At 46.8% G+C, this 26,995-nt stretch overlaps 1 protein-coding gene and 1 long non-coding RNA gene across 6 annotated transcripts in view; one reads left to right on the plus strand and one right to left on the minus strand.

Moving 5' to 3' along the window:
- The window catches only part of PLXNA2 (plexin A2), a 412,814-nt gene that overhangs the window by 13,541 nt on the left and 372,278 nt on the right, over positions 1-26,995 (plus strand). The gene's annotated exons all lie outside the window — the stretch shown is intronic.
- On the minus strand, positions 630-5,204 carry LOC113839912 (uncharacterized). Its single transcript, XR_003492587.3, has 2 exons — positions 4,544-5,204; positions 630-2,062 (listed from the first exon to the last, which is right to left on the minus strand). It is a non-coding gene; the product is annotated as an uncharacterized lncRNA (long non-coding RNA).

Raw genomic sequence — 26,995 nt, forward strand, 5'->3', positions numbered from 1 at the left:
TAACTTTAATTATTAGTATTAAACAGGAAGATTCGTTTTTGTAAGATGTCCAAGACAGGCTGCGTGTTATGCTTAAGAATGAGCCTGGCAATAAATGTCAGAAGCTTTGGGAACTTTCACTGCTGACTGGAAGGGCTCGGTGCTACTTTGTGGAAGCTGGCCGTTGGCTTTCCAAGGAGCATACATACCCTGTGGTGTCTGCATTTGAAAGAAAACAGTGTCAGCAAATAGATTTTTTGAGTGCTTTTAAAGTCAGTCAAATAAAACGTGGGGGGTGAGAGAGGGAGGAAGGAAGGGCACTGATTAGGCAAGCAGCTGAGAAGTAATATAGAATAATAGATTGTTGAAATCCAGCACTAAGTCTATCAAAGCAAGTAATTCCTTCTGGTGGTAGAAGGACGTTTTGGTTTTGTTTTAAAGCTGCCAGACCTAATATTTTTGGGCATTCATCTCAGGGAGGTGAGGACTTCAAAAAGGCAATTACAATTGGTGAATGATGTGTGTTGAATGCAATGCTCTTACGCATCAAAATGTTTAACTGCATTAACCTGTGGGGAATTTACACGGATACCTTAAAAGAACCATCTTGTGTTCAGCCTGAAAAAATCTAAATTCTCCATCAACTTGAATTTTATTTACATTCCTTTTATTACGAAATAAATGGACCAAAACTTTTAATGGTGTTTTGCCACGTTGTGAAGGTACTGGGGCAGAGGGTGTTGGAGGGAGGCAGGCATTGCCCATGGATGCTTAGAGTTCCTTATGGAAATGCACTGTGGTACATATGCCCTAAAACAAAGTTATATTCTGGTTTCTTTACTTGGCTGTACTATCCTAGAGAGAAGATGACTGAAAGCAATGGTTACACATCTAATTTATCCACATTAGAGTTTAATTTCCTGCTAATAGGGTATTTAAGCCTTCAAGAAAGCAGCTTGCAGTCTTTGTAGATATTTTAATTTTTGTGTACTATGTAAAAAGTACATTTTCAAAACAGGCTCTTACTGGAGATTTTCAAGAAATACTCAGGTTATTAAAGTGCTCAGTGTACTGCTCCTCTCCATTTCCCAGCATGCTTGATCTCTGGATGCTTGGTGTATCCAAATTTCCATGTAGTTTCCTTTCTTTGGCAGTGGGAAGCAGTTCCTCTTGTTGCTGATTCATCTCCATGTCTCTTGTGCTTCACTCCACTGAAATCTGGTTAGTTATGAGACAGACTCCGGTGGAATGAAGGACAACAGAACCCATGGATTGTCCTTATTTCACTTGGAAAATGCAGGCAAGCTCATCGCATGTTAATATACATTTAGGGTAGTACAGCTGGTGCATCTGCAGTGTTCAAATTCTACGTAGGAGGTGTGAAACTGTCTACAATCCATGCTCATGGGAATGTAAGAGCCTGAAACTTTTGTTTGCTCACTGATTAATTTGTTTCCTCTTTCCCTCTTTTCAATTTTTACCTTTATCCCGTAACAAGTTGCCAGGTATGATTTGTAATGTTAACCGTGGGAAAAACTTACCAATGGATATGGCAGTTCTCTATCTCTTGAAGGTCTTAAACTACTGAAAGCTTCTCCAAATGAGATTCTGTAGCTCTACTAATGGAGAATTTACATTTTTTTTTAAGAGGGAGGTTCAACAAGATAATGTTCATAGTCCCTTCTTGCCTTAAACCTCCGAATCTACAAAACCCAAAGAATGCAGATAGACGTTTTCTTCTACATGCCTGGTTGTATCTGCAATGCTGAGCCTGTGTTAAGCTACTGCTTTCCTTTAGCCTAGGTAGGGGAGAAATAATCTTTCTTATGAACGGCCTCACGTGGTATGGTAATTGGAGATGGATGCTGGAGGCTTCTTGTGATGCGTGGGCAGACAGAACAGGGAGAACTCTGCCTGTCCTGACATGGTGGTGCCAACCTACCGCTGCTCTTGCACACACCTTAGTGCATCTGCGAATTTATGCTATGGGAGTGCCAGAAGCACTATGGAGATTTGAAGCCCTAAGCTAAGTGCTGTCCAAACCCTCCAGAAGACAGGTATCTTCTTCCAAAGAACTTCCTATCTGTGAAACAAAGAAAAAAAAATGTTAAAATATACCTAGTGCCTCTAATATACGAAGTGTACCCCAAATGCCTAGTGAAATGCAGGGTCCAGTTCTGACTAGCAGCAGGCTTTGGTACTCCCAAGCACTTGAATAACTTAGGAAAATTTCAAATTTAATTTGCTTGAACTTTGCAGCTTAGGAAAAGATTGGTTGGGATGCAAAAACTTGAATTGAAGATAAACTGCAATGCTTGGCTGCACTTAAAAAAGAAAAAAAAAAAAAGAAACCCGCTATGGAGGTGCTGATAGAGGATTTAACAGAACAAATAGCTTAGGGTGTTTCTCTCACTTTTTCTTTTCCTTTTAAACATAAACCTGCTGTCTGCTGCTGCATTGAAGCCTCTCCCTTTGCTTTGTCAAGACATGTTAAAAGCTTTTGGATAAGTCCTGAGAAAGAGTGGCCTAGGCAGGAACTCATCAACTGAAATTCCTCTATGCAATCCTGGCTTATTTGAAATGCCTTTTATCAGGCAAGTTGCAACGGGCTTCAGTGCCATAAATGCCTAATGCACAGCTTCCAGCTATTAACCACTTGGTGCCTGGAATCCACTTTTCTGTTCTCTTGAAGGCAACAGCTGCAAATCTGGCTTTGGCTTTCTTTGGGAACAGCTCAGATTGTGAAGTCAAGGTGCATATCAACAAAGCCTCGCATAAAAACATGGTAATAAAAACCTGAAATACAAGCTCTAGAGGCCTGTATCTGACTGACTAGCCCTCAATCTTGAATAACTCATTTAAACTACATTAAAGGTGAACAGTAGTGGTTTTTTTTTAGCTTTTTTAATTAGACACCATGAGGTTTTTGCTTCTCCTTGGGGAGAAGTCTTGAGAGTCAGGCTGCAGCGTGCTGCAGGGATCTCCTACCTGGGCAGCAGCTGCGATCCACTGCATCCTCACAAGTGGCAGCCCTTTAAAGGTCAGATAAAGTGTAGTGGACTTCTCTGAACTTTAATGTGAGCAAATGTTTCTATATTTCTGTCTACAGGGGGACTGAGAGATGCACTGACCAAGGTCTATAGCATTTTTGTTGTATTAAAAGGACTTTACATTAGGCCCAGGGATTACAAGCCCTTGAAATTTTCAGTCCAATACCCTTCATGCTCCCAAAAGTGCCTGTAAATGGGATTCCTGGTTAGAAAAGTATATGATAACTTGTTTCACTGTAACATAAGCTTGCATTTAAAATTAGCATCAGTGAAACTACTCTCTGAAGCTGTCACCAAGTGTGACTTCCCAAAGCAATGCATTGCTACCCTTACCTGCTTCAGCTATGTCTGCAAATGACCTTTGCCCCGGCCTTTTCTAGGGAACATGCTCAAAGTGTGGTCTGTTCGTTCTGGGTTTTCAATTGTTCTTTTTCCCTCTGGTGTTGCTCCACACTTCTGCAAAGCCTTTGTTTAAAATCAGCTGCTATTGGTTTTTAGAGATAAAACAGCTTTCTATTCTCTTATCGTTGAGCCAGTTTTACAACACGGTAATTTAAATGTGGTCAGCTCTGCAAGTGTGTGTTGCTTGTCGGAGAGGAACCCGTTCTTACAGCAGTAGCTGAAGTCATTTACAAAGCTCTGGTTCTGTTTTAAGTGACTGAGAAGGCCTTTGGACTCTTCTCTTTCACTCATAGACAGCAGCCAGAGGAAAGTAGACGTGCACAGCAGGGGAAGAAACAACCTCAGGCCACTGGCTCCTCTGATCGCAGAGATAAGCTCTGCCTGCTCAGGAGAGCGCTCAGCTACCCTCGTGCTTCAGCGTCCCTGAAGCCACACGGCAGTATAGGAATTTAGGACTTCAGAGAACTTTGCAAACATCATTGAGCTCGTGTTTGTTTAAACTTTTCTAGGGAAAAATAACAAATTCACATTCTCAATAAGCTCTCCAATTTTTCATTGTATTTCTGGATAGATAAGAACCCATTTTTCAAGTGGCTTGCATAGAAAAGTGAGTTAAAATCAACTCATTGAACCAAGCTAAACTGTTATATACGGCAGATCAAACCTGTTAGTCGTTGCACTGGTATAAATCCAGAGCAACTCCGTGGGTTTTATTGGAATTACATGGCTCCTAACGAGCACCAGTGCAGTAAGTATTCTTAGGGGAGCTCTCGACGCATCATCAATTGATGCTCTGAATAAGTTAGCTGTTAATTGCAACAATTTAAAACACCAATATGAAACGCTTAAGATGTTTGCAATTTTCCCTCTTTAAGCCTCTTTCTTGGCCTCAGCTTCCAGACAGCAAAGGGCAGCGGCTCTGGTGTTGGTGCTGAACAAGCAGCAAGTGTCTCTGCTGCAGGAGCAGGACCGATACCGCTGGCTGCAGCCGCCTGCATCCTCCTCGTGCCGCAGCCTTCCAGAGAAACCCCGGCCATGCGCAAAGCCTCCCAGCCACGCCGCTCCCCCAGCTCCAAGCGTGGTACGCTGCGGGTGCCCCGCTCTGCACTCACCTGGCTCGTGAGCTAGGCACAACTCCCGGCTGGCAACTGCTTTACTGAACCCTTCAGCCAAAAACAAAACAAAAACAAAAAACTTGACAGGACAGAGGGCTATGGAGACAGGGAAATAAAATAAAACAGCTGGTAAATAGGTACTGTCAGTGGCTATGGTTTTCTTCTTTTTCTTCCTTCTGTTGCGCAGAATTCCAGGGGAGGTGGAACAGATGGGAGGAGAGGAGGGCTCCCTCGTTGGGTGCACCAGGCCGGCTTCTCCCAGCAGCAGGCAGCGAGCGGCAAGGTGGAGGAAGGAGACTTTGGGCGAGGGAGCGGGACGGTAGGGAAAGGAGCGGAGAGCAGTGGAGAGGCACCAAAAAAAAAAGTGCAAGGGAGGGGAAAAAATCTTTAAAAAGCGCTGGAGCAGGCGAGGGGAAGTTCTGCCCACTTAAGGTGGTGTCCCCAGGTGCAGTCTTTATTTGCGCGCCTGCTCTGGGGGCTCCGCGCTCCCGCGGGCGCAGCCAATGGAGAGGGCGCGGCGGCCACGGCTCCTCCCCGCGCTCAGCGCCCGCGGCCTCCTCCTGCGTGGCCTCCCTGCCTCCTGCTCGCCTCCTTCCCTCCTGAGCGGCCTCCTCGCCTCCCTGCTCACCTCCCTCCCTGCCTCTTTCCCTCCTGCGTGGCCTCCCTCCGCGCTGGGGCTGGCTGGGCGCGCGCCTTCCCCCAAGCGCGTCGCCTTGGCGAAAAGCGTGGAGCAGCCTCAAAGGAGGCAGCTGCGTTGCTTTTGCGTCTCCAAAGTGAAGGTTTCAAGGTGTCTTTTACCCTTAGCAGGCTTTAAAAAAAAACACACTGCATTTATACTGCAACAGACTGGTTTGAAAGGAAGCATTCGTATTCTTCTCAGATCACACTGCCTAATTCTTGTACTTGCTTTCAGCATCGCAGACACTTCAGTTTGGTTTTCCATAGCTGCTAAGGACCTGGAAAGCTTGTTGCAGAGCTAGCTCTGCACTATGAAGCATGTCATGAGATCGAGGTCCCAGCATGATCCCTGTAAGCTATGGAGGAGGGCAGCTTTGTGTAAAGAGTTTGGTTATAGGGACTTTGGGACATCTGGGGATGTCTTTCAGAGTGTGCCAGTGCATTCATCTCAATTCTAGCTCTAAAGGAAATCTGTTTAAAACGAGACTCCAAGTTAACTTGTGTATTTTGCAAATCCCTTGAGTCACTTCTTTATTTCTAAACTTTCATCCTTGTCTTCCTTACATGGGGTCCAACTGCTCCATGCAATTCCACTTGCTCAGTCAGTCTTCAGTTTGGGAACTGCAGCCAGCACTGGGTTTCTCTTCCCTGAGGGTTTGGGGCCCCACACTTTCAACCACGTTTTGGGCTTTTGTGCCATCCCCAATGGGTGCTTGTGGTGCTGAGTGGGCGCTGAGCTCCTGGGGTGGCTGGGGCAGGGTCTGGTCTTCAGCCTCCCAAGCCATTGCAGTGGGAGTGCTCTGCAGGCCTGGCTCATGCTGTCCATGCGTAATATTTTGCAAAAATATTCTGGAAGGCAAACTCCTTCTGGATTTTTAAGTCTCCCAATCTACAGAAATAAAAATATTTCAGTAAGCTTGCTGTTTTAATACAGCAGTGTATAGGTAACTGAGTAAACATAAAATCCTCTCTATTTCTTTGCATAGTGCTATAGTACCTTTCTTCCATGCCGTTTCCCACATAAGGACTGCTGCTGTTGTTTGTTTATTGGGTAAGCTGGAGATGCAAAATTCAAGCTGCTTTGGTTAGGACACAGGTCACAGGGTTTGTCTTTAATTCTGGTTGTGCTGAATTGCACTTAGCAGCAGTATCCATCACGACTACCCACAATTATACATAAAATGCTTGGATTTTTGCCACACTTACTTTAAATGTCAGGTTGAACATGTTGGCCTATAAATGTGTTTGCTGGAGTACTTCTCGAGAAAAGGACGTCAAGGTTTTTCATACGTGAAATATGCACTGTAGATTATCACTATTGGGGTTATTTTTTCATGCTTATTGTACTTATTGCAAGCTTTTATTTTCTTAGGGCTCTGTGAAACAATAAGCCAAGTGCTTATTCGTAAAACTCAAGAGTTTTATGCTGCTGCACAGTTTGAAGCTAGGGCAGTAGTTCTCCTCAATACAAATCAGACCTTTATTTGCTACTGTAAAACAATAAAAATCTTTACAATTTACAACTACTGCCGTCAAGGACGGCTGTGGTGGGACTGGCTGCGGTGCAGATAGCTCGGTCAGAACATAAGGCTGCTCCGTGGTACCCGCTCATTTCTGTTGCTTCCCTTAAGCTCTGAACACGTACCCGTTAGGTGGAAGAAGTTGCCAACACATCATAAAACTGCTGCTGCAAGCTCTCAAGCCTTGCTGATGGAAATATGTCAGGGGACGAAGTCTCTTCCCTGCGGTATCTGAACGGCACGTTGCACCTCGTGTTGGCTTCCAAGGAGGAAACCTGTGTGGTCTTGAAGGCTTGTCAGCTTTGACCTCTGAATTTGTCCAATAAATGAAATCAAATTATTTACTTGGTCTGCAGGTCTGAGACATCAAACACAGCAGAAGAAAGCTCAGGGCCACGTCTCTTGAAATTGCCTACTGTAAATTCAGTCCACAAGCAGGCAGAGAATAATTACTTGATGTTTTTCTCCCTTCGCCTCCAAAGTTTATTTATGATTGGTGAAAAACTGCTCTGTAAAGCAACTGCTTACCTAGGAGTAAAGATTAAATAGAGCCATCAGACTCTGCATTCCTAATATTTCCTATCTCTGAGAAATGAACCAGAGGGGAGCATTGTTCACTTTTATTTTGCATCCTTTCTGTGGCTGCTGTGCCGCAGTGTAACCGGCCTGCCCGCACCCTTTCCCCCTGCAGCGCTTACTCTCCTTCATGCATAAAGGGAAACAGTCTCCTAACCTTTCTGAAGCGAGGCCAAAAAAATGGTGTTTGATCACAGGGAGCCGGCACCTCCGCTCTGTTCCCCTGCAGCCTGCTCAGACCGGACCCGTGGGGGTCCCTGGGGAGCGTTGCCAGCGGGTCTGTGGGAGCACAGCTCGGTCGTGCTCAGTGCCGGGGTGAGTGTGTGTGCTCAGTCAGTCCATTTCTACAACTGCTCCTCACAAGGTGGGCATGTGCTGAAGCTTATTGCTCTGAATAGAGGGAAATGCTAGCTGCGTGAAGGCGGTAAGAGAGGGCTTTGTGCTCCAGAACAATAGCACAAAGGCAGGGCTGAGACTCCTCAGGTTTCTTTGAGGCTTATTCTCGTACCATCACCTACCACTTGTCTGAGACTACAGCTCTATCTGAATTGCCAGGTAGTGTTATTTCTTTTTAAACGCAGCTTTAAAGGCACTTTTCCTTTCTACTGCTTGCTCTTCGCAGATTTTTGTTCTTTGCCACGTGGCAGCGCAGGGAATGCGTGGCAATTGATGATCCGCACAGCCTGCTCAGATGAGTTCTGCCCTTCACTGGCGTGCAGACGTCTCTGCAGTGTCACAGGTCACCCATAGTGACTTTAAGACTACACATCCTGGCAATTGCAAGGAAGAAGGCAAAGTGTGCTGAAGTGTTTCCAGGATGCTCGTCCTGATGAATCACTTCTACACTAAACGGCGTTAGACCTGTAATGGTTTGAAATCACCAAGACTTCAGTTGTGCTCCTCGTTTAACAAGACATCCGTACAGAGGTCAAGCAACAGATGACAGGTTCCTGTAATTTTATTTTAAATATTCTCAGCCATAATTGCTTATTTGCAATTTGCAGAGGAAAGAAAACTGATTGCACCAACCTCTCTTGTCATCTTCACCCCATCCCCAGGCTCCACGCAGCTTTACATTCTCCCTTTCACTTCCAAATTTAAAAGAAAACACTGCCTCTATTCTCTTCCCATTCCCCCTTTGGCAATGGGAGTTGGCATTAGGTTACACACCTGGTTCTGCAGCTTAGTTAAATATCTGGCTCTTCCACATTAATACATCTGCTTTTTTCTTCCTTTAGAGGCATCCGATTTAACTGTAATGTGTGTCCCTGGCAGTCCTGAGCATCTTTTCTGAGAGTTCAGGGTTAATGAGCCTGCAGCAGAGCAGGAAGGCGCCCAGCTTCCCATCCCTGGGATACCCAGGGAGCAGGGCTTCTTCATGCTCAAACTCACAGCTTCTGGCCACAGGGATTATATGGCAAAGCAGGCTATTAGGACTTGAGGATCTCTTAGTCTCTTTTAGTTGTTCTCCCTTTGTTCTGCTCTTTGATCGCTAAAGAAGCAGAAAAAGGATGGAAGCTAGAGAAAAGGAGGAAGAAAACCATTTTTTTGGGGGGGGGGATTTGATTCTGTCTTTGCAACAGGGACCATTTCTGTGAAAATACTTGCTTCTTTAAAAGAAGGAAGTTTCTGAGAAAAAATATTTGTATTTTTTTTCTTTTGTGCAGCTTTGTTGAGTTGCTTCAGAAGGCATCACTCACTTCAGACCCCGCTGAAAATAGCCAACAAGCTGTAACCTGCTCTCTTACTGTTGCTTCTAGGGGCTGTGCCCGTGTTTCAACAGAGCACTCTGGCTTTATAAAAGGCTGCTGGTGACACATCGCATTAGCTCTGTGTTTTCCACGAGTCTTTATGGGATGACAAACTAAGGCTGAGTTTAAGAGCATGCCTGGGGGTGCTGAGACACCGGAAAGGATCTTTTTGCTTCTGCAGTACAGCAGAAAACTTGAAAGCTCACAGTTTCTTCCATAGCATTTTTTAAATTTTGCTGTTTCAAGCTTGCACGTTCTCGAAGTATGAGATATGAGCTGGCTAAACCCTGATGTTAAACCAGGAAAATGAAGGAAGCCCAACCTTTAAGGATAGATGAGCTGGTCTTTTCTGCTGCTTCAGTAACTGGAAGAATAAGTGTTGATGCAGTGCACATTTGTGTTGGTGAAAAAGTGACTTTTGACAGGAACAGTTAGGAAAAATGCATAAATTTGAGCATGAAAATGCCAACGTCCATGGCTTGGCATTGTCGCAGTTAGCAGGATGCAGTTGCATTGATGAAGTGAGGTAGTGTGGACACGGAGCTGCTTCAGAAGACAGCGAGGCAGCTTCGTGCCAACAGATCTTCTCCTGAGAGATCGTGTGCTGCTGTCTGCTTCTTCCTGTGCTTGCTGCTGCCACGGCTGCCCCAGTGGTACGAGGTCCATAGCAAAGCACTGCGGTGGTGCCGGCTCCCAGTGCTGCTGTGAGCACCTCTGGGGAGAGGAGGAGACTCGGCAGCTGCTGCCCTGTCTCTGCTGAGGCTTCCCAAAGGGGCTGTCATAAGGGAAGGGCTTAAATAACCTTCAAAGAAAATAATTAAAGATTGATTATATCGTAATTGTTAAACAGTGTCCCTAGGCTCTGGAGGTAGCAGACCTTCCTTTTCTTCTCTGCATTTGAAGATAAGAAAGAATGACCCTGCTTTAATTATTGGCAGGTTGCTTGAATTTTCTTTGTCTAAAAGGAGCCCAAACCTGAAATTCAGTGTGGTGCATGAATTTCCACTTTAGAACATAACTAAGCGTGTTAAAATATTGCTTGGTCTTTAGGGCTGGATTTAAAAATAGCAGCATTAGAAGATGGATAAAATATGGGCTTTGGTTGTCGATTTCTCTCTTCATTTATAGGTTTCAGTTCTGCAATAATACATGGCTACCCAGCCCGTGGTTGTGAGTAACCCTAACAGCCAAACAGCTTCATGCATGATGCAACAAATCAATGCGTGGGACAACTTTAATGAGTCAAGTCAGACCAGCAGTCTTAAAAGTGTTTTGGCTGGGGTAACCAACTCAGGCTCATTGGGCTCAGTGCATTTGAGCATTGAAGTCCATCTCAAACCATCCTGAACAAAGGTATTTATACCAAATTCCATGTTTCAGGCCAGTGTGCTCCAGAACTATCAGACAAAATGGGGTCTGTGCTCACAGGTTGCCTCACAATTAAAGCTCTCTGTGCACACTTGGGTCTGCACGCTTCATTTGGTAGCAAGAAGGCAGAATGCTTCATCCTGCTGACAAGACTAAGGCAGCAAGAATTTAAAAATAAACCTTTTAAGCTGATGTATGAGGCCCAAAGCCACCAAAGCACTGTTCAGGAGTGTGCTTTCCAGCTTGGTGATTTGAGGGGAGGGGGAGGCAAGAGAAAAGAGAAGAATCTGGGCATCTACCCTCATAGGGAATGAATTTCCAAGCCACAAAGATGAATTTTCTAACTTTTCTGTAAATTTTAATGCCGTGGTGATGCACTGCAAGAAACATCTGGCCTTGTTGTAGCCATCACTCTGTGGAGGTTTCTACCTCTCTGTGCACAGCTGCATTTTAGGAGCCTGTTTGCGTGTTCCCAGGCTGGAGCCTTGCCTACTGCTCGCTCCCAACCAAACGAGATAACTGATGGCAGAAATTCAGGACTGAGGAGGGAACCTATCAGGAAGCTGATAGAACTGAATCACGGATACAGATATATGTCTACAGAGATCTGTGTTATTTATACTATAAAAATGTACAGAGAAGCATAGCACAGGGTGGAAAACTAAATTACTCAGAAACCTATTACCTGGAAAATACGGAGGTAATATTCCTCCCTCTGTTCGGTTGTTTAGAGCAACACTAAAAACTTGTATTCCGCAATAACAGGCATTTTAAGGAATCTGATAACTCTTGTGGGTGGGAGGGACAGAGGGACGGCTTCCAAGGAGGCTGCAGACTGCAAGCACAATATTTTTGTTTTTTATTTTAAACTAGGAAAGCCACGAACAACAAGCCAAGTCTCTCTGAAAACACTACGGGCACACAGCTCTAGCTACGCCAACTGTAAATCCCAAGTATGTCTGAAGAAGATAAATAAATTGTATTGCTTTAAGCCCAATCTGATGGGAGACCAGGCCCAAAACTTATCCAGGGCCCTCACCCTCAGCAGAGCATCAATTCCTTGCTCACTCCGCCTAAACGAGGCACGCTGCCTGCCCTTCTAGAAGGCTTTTCCTGAAAGCTGTTGGTTTTCAGTTTCCTTCCCCTTACCTGGCTCTAGCAGACCACTCGTGTGAAGTTCTGCTCAGCATGCAAATAGACAAAGAGAATATTGCATCTCACAGCTAAGCAAACAAAGCAAAATGAGGGCAGCTCTGCAGCTGGTGGGCTAACGCTGGAGCAGCCCTTAGTGCGTGGGGTGCTGCAGTGTGCGGGGCTGAGCTCAGGGCTTCAGGAGCAGCTGGCTCTGACTTCTGCCATGTTCCTATTTAGGGGATGGATGGGAGCGCTCCTGACAGGGCTGACATTCTTTGCAGATGGAGTTTTCCCCCAGTTCTTGCAGTTAATCTATTTGTGACTTCACGCAGGTTAGGTTTCATTTCCTGCAGTGGCGCTTTCGTTACCTTCAGCATGTGCCAGCACGTTCCTGTCAAACAGATGCGTTTCTTCATTATCATTTGAAACAACAGCTCCTCTTCCTGCAGCAAACCTCGGCTCTCCCAGGATGGAGAAGATGCAGGGGAGCTGTATCCTCAGGGACTCCCTGCTCATGGGACGGGCTGGCCAACGCCGAGAAGGATTATATAAAGCAGGCAGCGTAGGTGTGCATCGCCTGGAGAGCGCTTCTTCCACCGTGCTGGGAGTGCTGGTGGCTGTAAGGAGGGGTGTGAGTCCCAGAAATCCATACCTGGGCTCAAAGCAGTCCCTGTACACAGCGACCTGTTCCCCTTGTGGGGCTGGGGCACAGCGTGCTGGGAGAGCCCTCGTGGGCAGCCCCCGCAGCAGGCAGAGGTTCCCCTTGCAGGGAGAGCAGGGTCAGAATTTTCTCACAGGAAAGCAGAGGGTGCCACAGGCAGTTGTAGAGCCTCACTGATGGCCTTGCCTTTTTTGTGCTGGTTCCTAAATAACGGATTTGGGCATAAATGGCTTTCTTGTGAAACCCTGTGCATTGCTGCACCGGGATGATGCAGTCGCTGTTTACGAGAACGTTTGTGTTCATCCGTATGGCAGCTACAGGTGCCACCAAAGCTGGGTATTAAAATGGGGTAGTGAAAAATACGAGTTTAGTTTGGATAAATATCCTTGGCTTCTGGAGGGTTTTTCATAGTGTTTGAGCCTTTTCTGATACTTTTTTTCTAACTCTGTTTACTGGCAGCGTTAAGTCAGAGCATGGCAACACTGGGTTTTATGGCTTGGGCAAAGCTGAAAACACCAAGAAGTGTGTTTTCTGTTTTCGTTTCTTTTTCTGTTTTTACTGACTGAAGTGGATAATAACTTTTTACAAGTTTCTGCAGCCGTTAACTGTGCATCTGCCCATGGCTCTGCGTGCTAGGGGAAGTCTCTCCCTGGCATTTGCCAGATGCAATTAAGAGAGCGTCCTCGAGGAAGTGCCAGTGCTGGGGACACGTTGCCAGCCCTGTCCTGCTGCAGCCCACTCCCTCCTCCAAGCGGGCACCGAGCTCTGCCCTCGGTGTCTCCGTGCCCCTCTCCAGCCATGGGACGCACTCGTTTCCTGGAGGTCGGTGGCAGGCAGAGCCCTTCCTGCGAGCGCGCCCGATGTGTTGCGGCACGCCGAGCTGCGCAGCTCCGTCAGCTCCTTCTTGGCCCTTTGTCTGCAGCTCAGAGCACAGCTTGGGAGTAACCCGAGCCCTTCCCTTGGGCCGACGTGCAGGCACACGCTGCCTTATCGAGCCCCGATCCCAGCCCCAGCCAGGGACACGCCTTTGGGAACGTTCCTTTCTGCGGCGTTATTCAGCTTGGGGTTGTCTCAACTTGTTCTGCCGTGCTCCCCGGACCAAGCGTGCAGCAGCCAGGGCGCCGTGCGTGTGAGCTTTCAGTGCACCACAAAGTCCCCTCAGATCCAGGCCAAGTGGCTCAGTGTTCAACTGCAGGCGTGCTGCTTTGCTGTGCCCTGCGTGTGGGCTTCTGGAAGGCTAGGAAAATCCAGACAGTGCCCCAGACAGACTGTTTTCTTAAGTATGGATCCCAGCTTTATCTGAGTGGGGTATGTTAATGTGCAGGTTCTTCTATATGGTGTCTAAATCAATAATTTTTAGTTTCAGGCTTCATTTTTCTGACCAAGTCTGGTCCTGGCAGCATTTAGGAACACACACAAGGAGGCCGGCAGCTGTTTAACACCGTCTGAAATTTGAAGCATGCTGCGCTGAAGGGAAAAATAATCATTTCCATTTCTAGCAGGTCCGCAGGCAACATCTCCAAAGGCAAAGGCACCTTATTAAGAGTCTGTGAAACTTCCCTTACAAACCCTGCGTCGTGGCCCACCTGGAAATGAACGGGAGAGGTGAGGCACGGCCGCAGGCTGCCTGTGGGACCGCAGCACGGTGCGGGGCAGCTGGGGTGCAGCCAGGGCTGAGCTCAGGTCAGGGCTGTCAAAGCCGGGCCCTCCAGCCTCCTCCTGGCCTCTGGCATGTGGGAACGATCGCATCCCTCTGTTCAGGGCTGTGCATTAAAATCCAGGATGGATGATTTTAATCGTTCTGCATAATAGCTGATGTTCTGATCTTCATGTAGATTGGGGGGAGCAGAAGAGCACTCGTCTATGTGTGGCTTTCGTTTAGCAGGAGATGAAAGGGTTCAGAGCAATATTTAAAATAGATGCCTCCGCTTTGCTGGAGGTCACTGGGACTGAGGCCCAGCCAACGCTAATATTGCTAATTGACTTATTTTGGTTAGAAGCGTGATGTTTTCACCCGGGCAGTTATTTAGGGACATCCCCACGAGTGGCAGGTTGCGAGCCAGCTGCACCGCGGCGGACGTCGCTGCCCCAGGTTGACAAGAACGGGTCCCGGTGGTGAGTGGTGTCTGCATAACCCCAAACCTGCCCCTGTGCTGCACCGACCGCCCTGCTCTGCCCGCTGGGGCAGCTGGAGCAGTAAAATGTGCTTGGCAGTGTCTGAAGCACGCGCGTTGAGCTGCATGCACCTTGCAGCACTGTGTGAACCGGGACCCAACCGGCCCCCGCGTGTCAGCAGTAACAGCCGAGTGCTGCTGGGCCACCTCTGCAGGGCTCGTGGCTCCCATTTGAGCTTTTCCCTGAGTCTTCTCCCTTTCCCACTGTGGGATGCATAACTCGAGGGCATATTCGCTCAGTGAGCAGTATCTACCCAAGTAACTTTGACCACACCTTGGGAAAAGAAAAAAAAAAAGAAGTGCAAGATACTCTACTTGCAAATGATGGGCTGTTATTACCTTCCAGCATCGCAGAAGCAGAAGACTTAAAAAGGATGCTATGCACTAATCTACTCCTCTTGCATTATTTACTGTTGCAATGCATATTCCCATGCTCTCCTGTCTAAGGTGACATCTTAGCTCTGGATTTTTGATGACAACAATTATAATGAGATAAAGGAAGACAGGCAGCTCAGGTTTGATTGGGATCCCTTTGCCTTTTTAAAAATTGAAGATTTCTAACTCTCAGCAAAGTCCCTGTTGCGTGAGCCTGTGTTTTACATTCTGCCTTTTTGCAGAACTTGGTCTGTCGGGGCTGTGTGCAGGGTCCCAGTATGCCAATGTTCTATTAATGATTTAGAATGAGATGTTAAATTCCCTCTCCTGATGTTATCTGGTATTTTCATGTTCTGAGAGGGCATTTTTGGATGTGCAAGAAACCAGTGTTGAATATAAACATAGATAATACTTTAGGGAATCTGTTTCATTCATGAAAGGGTGAAGGCTGCTTCACAGTTAATTTTGTTTGTTTGTTTGACAAAGGGATTTATCTTGACTCGGAATGGAGAGAAGGGAATTTTGCAGACACTGTAGGTGTTCCCAGAAAAAAAAACAAGAGCCACTGCTCTCCATCCCTTTGAAAAAAGTGCAGAATTCTTCCTTTGCTCCTGCAAAGCAGAGCCAGAGCACCCAGGGGCTGAGCTCGAAAGCAATCAAGAGAATTGACACCAAAACCGTGCTCCCTCCATTCAAACCCCTTTAGCTGAGGTTGGCTCTGTTCACTGCGGAGGAGTTACTTCAGATCTGTACCAGCACAGGGAAGCAGAAGCTAAGGCTGAAACCCTGCCAGTATTTCCATGCCCTGCTTCTCCCTGAGCCTTTTTGTGGCTGAACTGTTCTCTGGCTCTGGCTGGCTGTTCTGTCCAGTGAAATCTGCAGCTGAAGCTGGAGGGGGCTTGTGTCTAAACACAAGCAGTGCTGGTCCCCGACTCACGCTTTGCAATAACTGTCCTCCAATACCACCAGCAACACCCAATGGCACAGCTAAGCTCTCATCCACATTGGATTAATTTCTTTTTTATCTAGGCAGCGAACATGAAGCAACTTGCTTCATCGATGTATTGCTGTGGAATTACTGTGGCAGAGGCATCAGGCAGCCAGGGGAGTCTGACATCAGTCACTGTCCTGCAGGTATACGCAGTTTCTCAATCACACGCAAGCTGTTCTTTGTCTGTACTTGCAGAACCTCGCAAAGCCACTGGATTTGAGAAGCTGGCATCCGCTCCTGCTGCAAAGCTAAAATGAATTCGACCCGTCAGACCCCACATTTGTGTTTTTCACCGTGTTTTCATTGTCGTGCAGTGAGCTGGTGCTTTCACAGCTCACCGAGGAGCTCTGCACCAGGCTCGTGTGGGACCGCAGCGTCTCCTGCATGCAGCCAGTGATGGAGGGAGGTTTGCTAACAGCTGCCTGGGCTTAAGTGAGTGCTTTGAGAGGCACAGCAGAGCTCAGCGCGTGCTGGCCTTACACTGAGATCTCCCTTATGCCGCAGGAAGGGGTGTTGGTGCTGTGTAGGTGACACCAGATGTCCTTAGGGGACGGTCTCTGCCTGTGGCTGCCCACATTTGCTGCCTGGTGACTCACTGAAGTGCGTTATGTGAGCTGTGGAGGAGCGGTCGTACGGCCTCACCTTTGCTCTGTGCCTGTTCTAAGTCTGGTAAGGGAATAAGAGACACCAATATTCACGTCTCTGCTGCTCATTTATTCCTGTTGCAGGCCTGTAGAAGTACAGAAATACATACCCAAGTATATAAAGAAAACATTGGTTCGGTAGGTGTTAGTGAAGGAATAAAAATCAATACTTAAAATCTAACCACTATTTTCAGGTTTATATATATAAAAAATAACCCCGATGGGTATCATCCATTACCCAAAAGGCAGCACGACTTGTGGGAGGATATGAGGTAGTCCAGGTCTGTTTTTCCTTCTGAGTTCTGGGAGCGGAGAATATGTTGTAAGGGGTTCAAGCTCATTTGTATTTTAAAGCTTCTTATTTGGTAGTGCAGGACCAGGGGCTACATCTTCAGCTGGCATAAATCTGCCTGGCTGCATGGAGATAAACTGATTTACGCTGGCTGAAGATCTGGCCCTGGATGTAAGAAATGGAAGCAGGTGGATGTAATTTCTCTAAATTTCCACTCAAGCTGCACATGCCTGGAGCATCAGAAATTGAACGGCACTTTCCCTAAGAGTAAAAAAGTTATTAGCTTCATATTTGTGTTAGTGCTTCACTGCCCTCCCTCTTGACTTGATCATCGCACGTAGCCACGGGCTGTCTCTAGCAATGACTCTGTCTCCCCAATAAAATTAAAAATCACTTTTGTTTCATATCTTTTTAATAAGACGTGTCCTTTTTAATAAAGGACTCTGCTCTTTAACGGGTGATGCGCTGATGAACAGCAGGCTCGGAGATTATTGCATTTCCCTGATTTGAATTTCCCTTCTGCATTTTCACTGTAACAATAAAGCTAAGTAAGAACCCCTGAAGACTCTGTACATGCAACACAAACATAATTTTGCTACCACTGATGGGTTGAAATGGATGTCCAGTGTAAGTGGACGCGTGGCTGCGTGCACTTAGATGTGAGGAATAGATTTTATTCCTGAATGTGTAATATGGGAAAGAAGAGAGGTACAGGTTTGGGAGCCTACAGGCCAGGTCCCCAAGTTTCAGTGCAGTTAAAGGCGTTGTGAGAGCTGAGGTTCAGCCCCACCGTAAACAATTAATGCCTTGGGGCTAAGTGCTCATAAAGGAAATAAGGACAAGGTACTGTACGGTGTGGGAGGGAAAGAAACACTCCTGTGGCCACTGGCATTGTGCACAGAAATACATGCACAGGTAGGTGCAGCTGCTGGCTAGATGAAGTCCGGATATCTAGCTTTTATTTTTATTTTTACCTTGTTTAGAATTCTTTCATCTGCAGCACAAGTGCACAAGCCCTGCAGCACAAGTGGAGCTGAGCCCTTGGGTAGGACAGCGTCCCCGTTTAGCTGTTGCACTACAGCTGGTATCTCCCCACTCGTTGCAGTGCTCTGCAGCACCCACGGTGCTTTATCCTCACCCGTGGGATGCAGCCTTGGGGGGGTGTCTCAGCTGGGAGAATGCCAGCACCCTGCAGAAACTCTGCTGGGCTTTGTTTTGTCTTTAACGTCTTTGCTGCCCCCAGGCCCTTGGTCGCCAAACCAAGTGGTGCCCTGAAATCCAGATCCCAGCATGCAGCCTGTGCATTAACGTGTTCTCCAGGAGCCCCTGTGCTCTCCGGGAACACCAGGGGTATTTGGGGGAAATTCCAGTTCCAAAAGCAGGGACCAAACTGCATCCCACTGCGGGTAACTGCAAGCTGCCTCTGCAGTCACGGGAAATCCCAGCTCCTTCGTTTGCTGCTCCAACCCGTTGGGAGGTGTGGTTCTGTGGGCCTGGGCAGCTCCTGGGTGTGCTGGTGGATGAAGGCACCGTGGTATAAATACCATAAGAAACATTTTAAGAGCCTCTGGTGGAAAGAACTGTGAGATAAAGGGAACGTGATAAACCCAGCGATCATCCGGGCAAGGTCAGCAGTGCTTGCAGCATCACTGACACGTCCATGGCTGCAACTCAACCAGCTTTCATAGCTGGAAATGTAATTCACTCCTTCTGTTCCTTCAAAAAATTACAGCAAAGAACGTTTGAAAAGGAAAACCCATTTTTGACTGATTTTTTTTTTTTTTAAGCCATTAAATATGTTCTTAAAATATTTTCCAGGAATGTTTGTGGGATTTTGTCTGATTTTATTACAAAATCAGTCCAGTGATACTAAAATTTGTGAGACCTTTTGATATTATCAAGGCTGTACTGGAAACAACTCGGGTTAAGCTCAGATTGCCCGTCCTGCTCCTTCGCACAGCAGTAAGCAGACTGTCTCTAGCCCCAGAAAAAAAGACAAAGGTTAAATTCCAGGGATTTGCTGAGTATTAATTTTATTCAAATAATTTATGCAGATTTCCTGCCTCTAAATTACTCCAAGGTTAAAGAATTGAACAAAACCGAATTCCTCTCTATGTTTAGCTTGTTGTATCGATCCATCTGTTCCTGGGATTACTTCAAACACCGAGCTGAGGAAACTTTGAGCCAGGTTTTTTTCAGAAGTGAGTGAGCACGGCAGCGAAACCCCAGGGGTTCAGGAGGCTTTGGAAACAGCAGGTTTCTGTTCTGGGTGCTCTGGATGGGTGCTCTGCATTTACAGCAGGGCACCCACGTGTCTAGGACAGGTTTTCACTGAGCTCCCCGGGCTGGGACATCGGGGGGTGCCTGACAAACAGTGACCCTACCCTGGATGGGTGAAACTGAATTGATGGGAAATATGTGCAGAATAGCAGGAAATGTGGCCCAAGTGGACTCTAGCTTTAGGAGATCACAAAATGCAATACAAATAAAAAATAGGTGGGCTTGGGCACACGTGTTTCTCAGAGCTTTCCTTCCCAGAGCCGCGCTCTTGGTTTCTGAGCAGTCGTCCCCTGGCAGGGATTGTCCTTCTGGTAGGTCCTGTGCACAGGGGGTGGCTTTAGTCACTTCTTCAGGCCAACAAGGACAAATGCTGGCACTGCCAGGTGCTGTCTGGGTGTCGGTCACTCCAGAAGCTGCTTCTCTTTCCTTTTCCCTGTGTGCCAAGCGAGGTAGTGCAGGTAACGCAGCCCCAGACCCTAATGCTGTTGAGTTTTACCTGGGTTTGGGTGTTTGCCCCCATCACCCTGGCCTGCCTTCTTCCAGCTCTTTGAGGCAATGAGACAAGTGGGACACACTGGGAGGATTTGCGCAGATTTTTAATTTCTTGTCCCCATAGATTAGACACGATTTGCTTCAAACCTTACTGAGAGTACCAAGGCTGATGCCATTCTGCTGCAAAAAGTGGACGCAAGGTCTGAGAGCATCATTGCCCCCCTTCCTTCAGCACAGTCCCATCCCGTTTGCAGTCGATGGTCAAACCATGCTCCCAGGGCTTGGGCTGGGGGTGCTGGAAGCGCTGCAGGCATGGGCTGTGTGTGCCCCTGCTCCTCGAGCCCACAGCACTCGGGGAGTGATAAAATTTCTTTTAATTAAGCCCAAACCTCCAGCTCCCGCTGCTACTCGTGTGCTGTGGTTTGTGGGGTTTTCCAGCCCAGAAAGCATAACTGTGGGCTATGTTTTCCGGGATGGCAGAGGAAAGGCGATACAGTTGCAGCCGTTTTGCATACCTCTAATCCTCGGGCTGCTCTGTTCATTCCCGTGGCACAAGTTCCAACAGCCCCGCGCTGCCGAAATCCACGCCGGGAGCTGCGCAGTTCAAGGCAGGCGCTGCTGCACGGGGCTGGGGCCATGGCCTGTCCTTACACAGGGCTCATCTCTCTCCAAGTGTGCAGCAAGCAAAGTTTAAAGCAGAAAATAACCCCAAATACCTGCCTGATTTCAGCAGGTTTTCTTTTGCTTTATCAGCCCCCTCTGGCAAATTTGGCAGTGGCTTATGACGAATCATGGCATCATTTTCACGGTTAATTAAGGGAAGGGAAGGTACAGTTAACAATGAGCTGTCGTACTGGGGGATATTGCATTAAATGCTCACCCTGCTCCTAGGTCTTACAGCAGGACAGTTCTTAATATTCAGGCTGTGGTCGAGGCTTTGCAGCACTCCCTCCTCATTCATTCAAGCGTCATCCTCTGTAGGACTCGGCATGGGGTGGAGGCAGGACAGGACGTGCTGCCACCAGGAGCAATGCCCCCGAGGTGTGAGCAGCTCTCTGAAGGATGCTTGGTGGAGGAACTGAGGAGTAAATCCTCGTCTGAGCACTGGCTGCGGGTCGCTGCTGGACCATCTCAGCTGTTGCCACCACTGCTGTGGTGGCACTGAGGCCTCTGCTCATTTTTAGAAGGCAAAAGCTTTTTTTTAATGGACCTGGACAAGTAAATAGGAAGAGAAGTTAACAAAGTTAACGTGCGTTTTCATATTTCTGTGAAAGTTTGAAGTACTGTGGGCATTCGTCTTTTGGAATAGGCTGTGCTCTTTCTCTCGTGGCTTTTCATGTGCTTCCTCCCACTGTTTTTCTTCTTCTGTGGCTGAGCAGTGATGGAGAGGATTGGATTCCAGGTGCGTGAGCCATGAGACGTTTACTGGTTGGGGTTCAGAAATTCCTACCCTGGGGTGGAGGGGGAAGTTAGAGGGAGGAGAAGAAAAAGAAGAGAAATGAGAAAATAAAGTAGGCTCCACCACCTGCCATGTAATGATCAGTTGTGGAGATAAGGCTGTTTTAAGGCGCATTCCAGACATATGGGTCCTGCCCAGACACAGCACAAAAGAAAAGAGAGACTTAAAACAACAGCCAGCTCCTCCTACCCCCGGATCAGGTGCGCACACACATAAGAGAAGAGCTAACCCTAATAAAAGCCTTTCTCCTGGCCGATGTTTTTTTTTTTTTACAGTTTTAATTCTAAACCCCTTTAAGCACACAGGCACATCCAGCCCCTCTAATCAAGTTGACACCTGTCACCGGGGCTTAAACCTGCAGGATCCAAAGCCAATCCAGCCTGATACCACCCGCAGGAGCTGCTGGCAAGTGCTGCGTGGGGACTGCAAAATGCCACGGCCCCCTCGGTGATCGTGGCACAGGTACTTGTCTTGGGCGTTAGAAAACTCAATGAAAAGCAGCCACACAGCTCTCCGAACTGGAACATTCCCTACAGCCATGCCACGTGCTGTGCGCCTCAAAATTCAGGCAGGCTGAGGCTTCCATGTCCCACCTCGTGCAGCAATCACACAAACATGGGGCCTGCTTCTGCTCCCCAGGAGCCTCCTCCTTTCTATGTTTTTGAGATGCTGCTGATGGCGCTGTAAATTTACGTCTCCGAGGTATGCGGCACGTCTCGCTGGGTGACAAGGGGAATATAAAGTTGCTAATTCACCGGGATTTGTCCCGGAGAAAACCGAGGAAGGAACAATGGGTAATTGTAGCAGCGTCTTAGGAAAATGCCAGTGTGATAAAAGTGGAATCACCCAGTAAAAATGCGTCGTAAAGCTCCTAAATTTCAGCCTCACTTGTCATGCAGTCGCCGAGTAAATTTGTTCTCTGTTGGACTGTAAAAATCAAGTGGTAAACACCAGCGTTTGATGCGGGAACGGGAACACTGCAAGGCCAAAAATCTGTCTTGAATTGTAAAGAGAGCTGAGGCAAGGGATGTCTGTTTCTTCTGGAAAGACATTATTTGTAGAAAGTAAGAGAATTAACATTCTAACAGTTTTGAAATTCTCTAAAATTAGTATTGGTGTGTGTTAATAAGTGCAAGACGTGAGGTGACGCCGCGTGTGAGTGATGACCAAAGGGAAGCACGCAAGAAGCATCACCTCACCTTGCTGTCCTCTGTACTGACGGAACATGCGCTCAGGTTAATTACAGCAAAAAATAGTTAATTCTTATCCAATCAAGGAATTACTTTGCCCCCAAGGACCTTATTAACATTTCCCCCGTTACAGGCTGCAGTTACCAGGGGGATGCAGGGTGGGCTGGGTCCGAGCAGCTCCCGCTGCCAGCACCGGGCTCAGCTCCCCACGGGGCTCTGCAGCGTCAGTGCCGCTGTTCCCGAGCTCAGAAATCCCTGCTTAGTTTCAAATCCACACCCGAGTTCACTTGCTTAAGATCGGTGTAGTTACTTTATCTGAGTCTTGCGAGTACGATGCCAGTTGGCCAAGTGGAGAGCGAGGGGAAGCGTTAGATAAGACGAGATTTTGGGGGGAGGAAGTTCGGGCCATTTTTTTTTTTCCAGGTTATATTTTTAACATGAGGGTAATGATTTAGAAATGCTACAGCAATGCTAAGAAGAAAGTAGGGAGATGCAGCTGCTAACGCCACATTCCTTCATAAATATTCCATGCGGAAAGAAATGAAAACTGTGGAACTTAAAGAATTAAAATCTCTGCTGCCATTTTATGCTCTGCCCCTGGCATTTCACCCTCAGTAACAGATGATCTCTCTTTACAAATAACTTGCCTTAAAATTAAATCCTTGTGAGCTTTCTTGTGCCCTCCAGTAAAGGAATTTTATTTCAGCTGCATCTTCAGAACCCTGAAGAGGAGGAGGCTGAAAAGGCAGCGAGGGGCGGGCAGCCTGGGGGTCCCTGCCTGCGGGCAGTTCCCCAACCTGCCAGGGGTCACTGGTCCTCCCCCAAGGCTGTAGCTGGATGCACCACACAGCTCATGAATCACCTGGGACAATGCAAAGTGGAAAAATAGCACTTTAAAAAAAAAATTAATTCCTTTCTTCCATGTTATTTCTCTCACAGTGATTTCTGGATCTGTCTGGGAACCTCTCCCCAGACCACCTCCTCGTCCCGTTGTGCACTTACACAAAGAATTGCAGCACCGACCCGATGCTGCCAGCAGGCAGGGCTGAGGCCGGGGAGGAGCTTGTGCAGGTGATCCCCTCTCTTTAATACAGGGAGCAGTTGTGATAAACCACCACCAGCACAGGGCTCTCTAAAACACGGCGGTGTTTCAGATACGGTCCGGGCCCCCTCGCCTCCTGCTTCCCATTCACCCACTGCCCACACTGGGGTCTGCCTTGGCGATGGTGTAACCTCGTGGTCAGGTCTCAGGCAGCCCCCATCTCCTCTGAGAAGCAGCAGGGTGACAGTAAAAGTCACTGCAGCATTTTGATGTGGGGCTGGACATTCCTCTGTGCGGCTTGCCTGAAGGCACAGCTTCACTCTCTCTTCAAATGGAAGTAAAAAACCTTTCTTTTTTATTAAAAAAGATGTGACAAGTAGTAATAAATGCTTGTGTGAACTGCTGAAGGCAACTCTCTTTATATCTGTAGGTGATGACTTTTCAAATAGTTGTGTTCATAAAATTTTAGTGCGATTTCTCTCATCTCCCAGCGCTTGCAGGAGGTAGGGGTATCCGAAGTCATTGGTGGGGCTCTCCTTTTCTACCTCTGTAATTATTAACCCCTGCAAACTTGCTGCACTACCCCGTGTGTACGAGTTAGATGGCACACAGTCTTCTCTTGTTTTCGTTATAGGAACTTCCACACCGTGCCCTTTTTGGCGTTACCATCGGACGCGGGTCTGAGCCTGTTAGCAGCGAGCTCACACCCTGCCAGGTTTGACTTCTGATGGATCTGTGTAACTCTCATTTTCACTTGTTTTATAAATACGTTGCTTCTACTCAGCCCTGCACCTGAAGCCAAAATTTCTTTCCAAATTTTAGTTCTTATCTAAACATTAATTCCCATCCTCTCATTCCCATGAGTTTTTCAGTAGATTTGGCCAACAATGGAGATGTTGGAATTTTGTTAGAGATGAATGTGAAATTCAAATTAAGGTCAAAATAGAAAATATATCTATATGTATTTGAAAAGGTCTGAACTGAGGCAGATTTCTTCCCCTTTGGGTCAAAGTCAGTCCAGATATGCAAAGGTGTCTTGGTACTTTTGATCAGACAGTTTTAAACAGCCTTTAAAATATATATTCAAATCAATTCAAAACAGGCAGAAAGGTTAAACTATCTTTTTTAGTCATTTCCCGAATTTTAGCTTCCTTATCTTAATGCATTGTATAGCTTTCTGCCCATTTAGCCCATTTCTATTCAACTCATGGAAGTTTCCTCATAATTACTTAGCCCCATCTAATTCCCTAAGGTTCCAAAATGCAAAACAATTCTTCACAAGACAGAGATTGCTTTTTACAAGCTTTAACAGGAGAAAAAAAAAAAAGGCATTAAAATGATGTGATCTAAGGTAGGGTTTCACTGCTGAACCATTTTCTACAAGACTTCATTTAGCAGATAGAAGATATTATGTGATTTAATGTAAGAGGGGTTTTCAGTCTGTCCTTGTTCACACTGGTGGCAAATTACCTTTCATATCAGCAGGGCAGATTCTTAGAGGGTGCAAACTGGCATTATTTCCCTGAATTCAACATAATCTATGCAATCTGCAGACCCTGCTGTAGGAGCAATATCCTGATGTAAATGAGAAGAAAACCAAGCCCAATGGGGTTCTGAGCCCATGGGTGATAAGAAGACGCATTTGTATTTTCTCTGTTGAAACACTCATTCAGCTGACAGAGTTTTCCCCTCGTATATTTGTCATTAGAGCCAGCTATTGCATCCATTTCCACCGATCAAAAAGCTAGTGTTCAATACTGCTGTCCCGACCCCCTTAAATTCCCGTCGCTTCCATTGCCTTATCTACCAAATTGATAAAACGGTTTGCCAAGCGCAAAACTTGTGAAGCTTCAGTGAAAGGAATTTCATTGCTGAGAGAAAAGGAGAAAGCTCATGTACCAGCCTGTGCTGATGGCGTGGCACACCCTGTAAAAACCAATGGGTTTATCTCATGCAGCAATGCAGCTAAAGGTGAGCTTACAATAACTCCCATTTCTGGCCTAGCACTTGATTCACAAGCCTGAAGGGAAGTTGTCTGAATGTTTGAATTAATGCTGGGACCACGTTTGTTAGGAGCAGGAGGTGGGAGGAACAGGACAGACCCTGGGAAGCTTGAAGCCGTGCTCGTTCTCTGAACCTCTCCTGAGGATCCGTGTGCTGGGAGCTTTGGGGCACGATGAGGTGGTGCTTTGCAGGTGCATTGCGTGCAAAAAAAGGCTCCTTGCCTGCTCCTTCAATCCTCTTGGATTGTGGGAACCGCAATTTGTCACTGCAGAAAGGAGTTTCAATATTTTATGAAAAAAGCATTTTAACATAGGACTTTGGTGAATATCAGCATAATTTAACTGTGATTTAAAAGATCCTTTCATTGACTTTTTAAATTATGCCTCTCTAACACCTACCCTGTGGGTTTCCTTGTATTCCATCTTGCAAATCCCATTACTTATTAATTTCCCCATAATACATAATAGAGGGAGAAAAGCTTACAGCATCCCATTCAGCGATGATTTACAAGTCTTTTAGTTTTGAAGCAACATAAGAAAGAGCAGACATTTCATGAGTTTCCTCTGGATGTTTTCTTTGGAAAAACACATAAAGCAATGCATATGAACTTCAGACTTTGGGCATGATCTCATGACTGCAGCTAGCACGGCTCTGCTGAAGATGCAATCTGGTGCAGATTACAGAAGCACAGCCAGGGCAGAAATAGCAAGAAGATGGTGAGCAAGATTTACCTCATCCTCATTATGATAATGGATGTAATATCCATGGAAATGCTGATGGGCTTTGCTTAGAGAGGAAGAACTGCAGGCAAAGAACAAACACACAAACCAGCATTATTTACCCACATTCCCAATCAGGCTTTTGCTAACACGTTAATCTTTCTGCAGGGGGCCCATGAGAAACTTTGATTCCCTCGGCATTTGGAGAAAACGGCCAGCACATCTCATGAATCAGAGGGGCTCATTTAGGAATGAAGCCACTATTACTCATCCTGCTCTGGCATGAGTGAGCATCTGGCAGCAGAGTCTGAAATTCTGTGAAGACAACAGGAGGCAAAAGAAAAAAAATCTAGCTCCAATACACCTCTTGTCAGCTCAGCAGGCAGCATATGAGAACTGGAAGGAGGTAGCACAAAGACAGATCTGCTGAGCTGAGCCCTGACATGCTTTGCTTTCTGTTTCCATCTAGCTACTCTTTCCAGCTTTTTTTTTTTTTTTGTACAAGCTGAGGATCACAATGGAATACAGGAAGACAAATTCTCCTGGTAAACTCTGCTCCGGGTTGTCCCTGGAAGAAACCTTCCAGAAATCTGGGGGCTGCAGCAGTTGCAAGCAGACGGCGTGCCTGGTTGGTGCCGTGGCCCCACTGAGCCGCAGCGAGCAGAGTCCTGAGCTAGTCAGATTTGCTTCTGTGTGTGCTTGGGCTCCTTGTGGTATAGACAATGCATAGGAGGGTGACTGTGCTGTGTTCCCAGGAACAGGCACACAACAGTAAGCATCAGAACGGCAAAGTGCTTATTACATTTTTTTGAGGTGAAGCCCACACCGAGGTCAGTAGGTGGCCAAGGACCAAGCAAAGTTTCTCGCAGCAGAGAGGCAGAGAGGGCTGCAAGGCAGAGCATAAGAAATCAGGGCTCATCCTGAGTTGTAATGCTGGTGTTCTCTGATCATTTCCAACATGCTGCTTGTCTCCTCTGGCCCTTTATCCACACATAGAGGTGAAACTGAGGCTGAGCGAGCTGTTGCATGTGCACATTGTTTTTTCCCCTACCAGTGGATATCTGAAGTCAGTGTGACCATCAGTGGAGGCTGAGGTTGC

Source organism: Anas platyrhynchos, chromosome 27 (assembly GCF_047663525.1).
Source record: "Anas platyrhynchos isolate ZD024472 breed Pekin duck chromosome 27, IASCAAS_PekinDuck_T2T, whole genome shotgun sequence".
Taxonomy (NCBI): domain Eukaryota; kingdom Metazoa; phylum Chordata; class Aves; order Anseriformes; family Anatidae; genus Anas; species Anas platyrhynchos.